The following is a 5,481-nucleotide window of genomic DNA, read 5'->3' as shown; positions in this document are numbered from 1 at the left end:
TGAGTCAGGTTCTTAAGACAGGACAGGAAATCGACTTTTCTGAATATCTCTTTTCCCGCCTATGTTGTAGTTCGAGATTGAAACTGGACCTGAGAGAGACTAGACTTCTAGTAACAGTAGGTGCGCCTTCAGTTGAGGAGAGTTGTTCACAAGTAGTGGTTATGAGCTCTTTCTTATTCCGGTTCAGAAGAGGTAATTCCTTCAGTTGCACTAGTGGATTGAATAACCTTTTTTTTAGTGCCAACAAAGTGCATGTGTTGTTGGTTAATGTTAATAAAAAGATGACTTTCGATAGGCTGGAGGACTGAGACTAGAAGTAGGACAAAGGTCTTAAAAGAGAAATGAAAGGCATTTTTATTTGAGAGAGCTATGCTTAGGTCAGTTCCTTCAGTCCACTTTTTAGGTAAGCCAAAAGTTCACTTTATGTAAGTAAGTAGTCCCGTATGAAATTAATAAAACATTCATATCTGGCACTTGAGGAGGTCAATCTTAAGTTGTTGGAAGCTACTGCTAAGGTACTCCCCCTCATCTATAAAGGATAGGCAATTGAGAGAAAATAGGACGATAGCGATAGACACAGGAACTTAAATAGATTAAAAGATGACTTCCGTAGAGGAGAGGGGAAACCTGCTTAGATAGGGTGATAGCCCGGTTTTGATTGAATATCCTTTCCTGTGCTTGTCTTGTATTGAGGTATACCGCGAAGATATGAGTAAAAGTAGGTAACAGAAGGGGAGGGATTGCTGTTTTTTATTACTGAGGGCAAGCAGCTTTCATTTTATTCAATCTAATGGTAGGGCTTGAAAGAGTAGGCGGTTCGTATCTTTCTATGACCCCCAGAATAAGAAGTAGGAGGATACGCAGAGAAAGAGCTCTTGAAGTCTACCCGGGTGCGCTTCTTCATTCATCCATTTAGGCCCGACTAGGAACACGTGGATCCAGGGAACGAACAGCTTCTTACTAGTAGGGGCGAATCACAGTAAAAGAGTCCAATCTATGAAATAGAGCTTAGTCTGTCCAAACTAGTAGAAGGCTTAGGTTCTTATTTGATCCAATAAAGTCAGAATACCTTTCTATCTAAAAGAAATGGTGCTCGATGAAACGACCCAGATTCCACACTATGCTCTGGTCTGGGGAGAGAGCTGCTCTGCGAAGCTGGGCGTTCCGTGTTCTTATGAAGGAACCATACTAGAAAGAGAATAGAAAGGGCCTTAGCGAGGGAGTGATGGGCAACCTTAGTCTATATATTGCTCGTGAGCCGCCAAGTACCAGTCTCGCAACAGTATTGGTGGCGCAAAACAAAAGGATCGGTCCTTCACTTGCTGATCGTTCGCGAGTAGAACTCGCTCTCTTGCCACGCCTTTCACTCACTCGCTTGAGTCGGACTCAATCACTCGGAGGATCATTCCTTCTTCACTCTCTTGCTATTACCCGCAGGGAGCGCAGCAACCAAGGTGCATATTATCATATAGAAAGAAGCGAAGCGTAGCGATTCGTACTACCGGAAAAGTTTCGCTAACCGGCAGGCAATAGAATCCGCCGATAGGCGCAAGCAAGCGTAGCGAATCACATAGATAAGGCCCTACCTGCCAGCACGCGGATAGATAGGGCGGGAGAAGCGCGAAGGGGATGGATGTCTGAGCGGTTGAAAGAGTCGGTCTTGAAAACCGAAGTATTGATAGGAATACCGGGGGTTCGAATCCCTCTCCATCCGCGAGGTCATAAGTTCTCTCTTGCGTTATCTATAGATAAGAACGAATCGGATCGACTCGACTGATATGATAGATGGAATGGTAGCTTGTTTTATGATTTAGTTAGGACTCTGTCTCCCTTTCGTGATCTTCCGCCCTCCGGTTGGGGAAGGTCCGGAAAGCCCTCACTCCCCCTTTTTCAAAAAGAAGCCCCGCTCAACAAGGGGCCCTCTCTGATAAGGAAGAAAACGAAAGAATCTCAATTTTACGACAAATCCGGTCCGATGGCTGTTCTCCACTAACCACAAGGATATAGGGACTCTATATTTCATCTTTGGTGCCATTGCTGGAGTGATGGGCACATGCTTCTCAGTACTGATTCGTATGGAATTAGCACGACCCGGCGATCAAATTCTTGGTGGGAATCATCAACTTTATAATGTTTTAATAACGGCTCACGCTTTTTTAATGATATTTTTTATGGTTATGCCGGCGATGATAGGTGGATCTGGTAATTGGTCTGTTCCGATTCTGATAGGTGCGCCTGACATGGCATTTCCACGATTAAATAATATTTCATTCTGGTTGTTGCCACCAAGTCTCTTGCTCCTATTAAGCCCAGCCTTAGTAGAAGTGGGTAGTGGCACCGGGTGGATGGTCTATCCGCCCTTAAGTGGTATTACCAGCCATTCTGGAGGAGCAGTTGATTCAGCAATTTCTAGTCCTCATCTATCTGGTATTTCATCCATTTTAGGTTCTATCAATTTTATAACAACTATCTCCAACATGCGTGGACCTGGAATGACTATGCATAGATCACCCCTATTTGTGTGGTCCGTTCTAGTGACAGCATTCCCACTTTTATTATCACTTCCGGTACTGGCAGGGGCAATTACCATGTTATTAACCGATCGAAACTTTAATACAACCTTTTCTGATCCCGCTGGAGGGGGAGACCCCATATTATACCAGCATCTCTTTCGGTTCTTCGGTCATCCAGAGGTGTATATTCCCATTCTGCCTGGATCCGGTATCATAAGTCATATCGTTTCTACTTTTTCGGGAAAACCGGTCTTCGGGTATCTATGCATGGTTTATGCCATGATCAGTATAGGTGTTCCTGGATCTCTTGTTTGGGCTCATCATATGTTTACTGTGGGCTTAGACGTTGATACCCGTGCCTACTTCACCGCAGCTACCATGATCATAGCTGTCCCCAATGGAATCAAAATCTTTAGTTGGATCGCTACCATGTGGGGGGGTTCGATACAATACAAAACACCCATGTTATTTGCTGTAGGGTCCATATTTTTGTTCACCATAGGGGGACTCACTGGAATCGTTCCGGCAAATTCTGGGCTAGACATTGCTCTACATGATACTTATTATGTGGTTGCACATTTCCATTATGTACTTTCTATGGGAGCCGTTTTTGCTTTATTTGCAGGATTTCACTATTGGGTAGGTAAAATCTTTGGTCGAACATATCCTGAAACTTTAGGTCAAATCCATTTTTGGATCACTTTTTTCGGGGTTAATCCGACCTTCTTTCCCATGCATTTCTTAGGGCTTTCGGGTATGCCACGTCGCATTCCAGATTATCCAGATGCTTATGCTGGATGGAATGCCCTTAGCAGTTCTGGCTCTTATATATCTGTAGTTGGGATTTGTCGTTTCTTCGTGGTCGTAACAATCACTTCAAGCAGTGGAAACAACAAAAGATGCGCTCCAAGTCCTTGGGCTGTTGAACAGAATCCAACCACACCGGAATGGATGGTACAAAGTCCTCCAGCTTTTCATACTTTTGGAGAACTTCCAGCTATCAAGGAGACGAAAAGCTCTGTGAAGTAAAAGAAAAAAAGGTCGCCGATTGCTACTAAGAACCTAACAGAACTTTTCAAAATTGAAAATGGATCAGTCGACCTGGTCTACGAATCTATTCTAACTATCAACGAATTCTTCAAATTTTAGGCGGGATGGGGATTGTAATTATTTAGACTTCTCGAGGTATAATGACAGACCGGGAGGCTAGATTCGAAGGAATCGGCGGATCAATTTTGTGTTATATATGGTAATCCTTCTGCGAATTAGATCCTAAATTGACTATTTGTGAAAAAAAGAGAAAGGGCGGGTTGTATAATCTCACTCCTCCCCCATTAGTTGAGACTTCAAGGAGGTTTTCCCCGGAATGAAAGAAAAAAAAGAAACTGGTTCACGTAAGAATGGACGTCTTGGTTCACGCAAGAGTGCACGTAGAATACCAAAAGGACTTATTCATGTTCAAGCAAGCTTCAACAATACCATTGTGACTGTTACAGATGTAAGGGGTCGGGTGGTTTATTGGGCCTCCGCCGGTACTTGTGGAAGAGGGGGTACAAGAAGAGGGACACCATTTGCTGCTCAAACTGCAGCGGGAAATGCTGTACAGTAGTGGAGCAAGGTATGCAACGAGCGGAAGTTATGAAAAAGGGTCCAGGTCTCGGAATCCCATCTTCCAAGGTCAGGAGCCACGGAGCCAGAAGACCGTTCGACGATCCTACTTCTGATGTCATCCCCTTCTGTTCCCTCCCTGTTGAATATCCCAACTATTCTATATCCAATTCCGGGATGGATCATGAAAGATTTTGTCTTGAAATGCCGATAAGGAATAGCCAGTTATAGAAGCGGGTGGCAGGGAATGAAAGCACTCCTGTGCTATCAAAGTAGAGATATTAGTTAGAGCTAGGGGCAGGCCATCTATTCCTGCTTGACTTTCTTCAAGATACGAAATGAGCAGCCGTTTTTCGTGACATCATATCACTATTCGGCAAGTCAATCCCGCTTACCGGCTCAATATATCTCTCAATAGATTCGCTTGCCACAACGACCGGACAGGATAGGAGATCGCCCAACCTTCCAATTTATCTTTCTGAAGCAACTATAACGGATGGGCAGCTTCCCTACCCACTGGGGATTTTTTTTCCCCGTTCCAACTTCGGATTCTTGGAAATCATCCCCGGTTCTATGATTTAAGGTTAGGAGTTTCATTCTTAGCAAGATCCCCAGCTATTGAATCTGTTGTCGTCGGCGGGGCTACTTCTTCTTCTTTCGAAATGAGAAGAATAGCGTAGTCAAAGTAGGCCAAGTCGGTAGCCTTTTCTGAAACTCTTGGGAGAAGGGCTGTAGGATTAGAAAAAGGCCTAACTGCTGTTGAAGGAATAGAGGCTGTTTCGGCTCTTGGAGTAAGGGGGGAAGGGCTGAGTACCGGTGAAATGCTTTTTTAGACTTACCCCGCTCAATGGAAATTTATTTAGGCAAGATCCCACGTCCAAGAGTCTGATTCTGATTCTGCTTTCACTCTTATCAAGGAAGGAGGCCACCAAACCAAAGGGGAGGTCTTTGCTTGCTTTTCCTGTTAGAGATGCTAGTCTTTTTGTAATAACTGCTCTGAAGATGTTTTCAGGAATAAGAGAAGACGGTGCTCTTTCATCAGCTCTTTGGCTATTTGCTTGCGATAAAGAAAGAGTGAATTGATCCAAGCCAAGTAGTTCGGCTAAGCCGGAAAGAAAGAGTTAGATCCTCTTTGAGATGAAATGCGGCAATGTCCTAATCAAACCAGGCGCAAGGTCAATGATTTCGCTCAAGGCTCAAGGCATAAAGGCTCTTATTCCTTCTGCATTGGTCTCGGAGGGCCCTCGCTCTAAAGGGTTGATGGCAGCTATCCTGCTCTGTCAGAGATAATTGGAATGGAATTGGTGTGGTTCGCTAGCTCTTTCTTTTGAGACGAATGAATTCCGAATAAAGGAAGACG

At 44.3% G+C, this 5,481-nt stretch overlaps 1 non-coding gene and 1 pseudogene across 1 annotated transcript; both read left to right on the top strand.

Moving 5' to 3' along the window:
* Positions 1-1,627: 1,627 nt before the first annotated feature.
* On the top strand, positions 1,628-1,714 carry TRNAS-UGA (transfer RNA serine (anticodon UGA)). The gene has a single exon. It is a non-coding gene; the product is annotated as a tRNA-Ser (tRNA).
* A 2,165-nt stretch (positions 1,715-3,879) lies between these two features.
* Positions 3,880-5,204, top strand: LOC145105000 (small ribosomal subunit protein uS11c pseudogene; annotated as a pseudogene).
* The last annotated feature ends 277 nt before the right edge of the window (positions 5,205-5,481 follow it).

This window comes from Lactuca virosa, chromosome 4 (genome assembly GCF_052849685.1).
Source record: "Lactuca virosa cultivar CGN04683 chromosome 4, Lactuca_virosa_CGN04683_v6, whole genome shotgun sequence".
NCBI lineage: Eukaryota > Viridiplantae > Streptophyta > Magnoliopsida > Asterales > Asteraceae > Lactuca > Lactuca virosa.
This window is presented reverse-complemented; position numbering and strand designations above follow the sequence as displayed.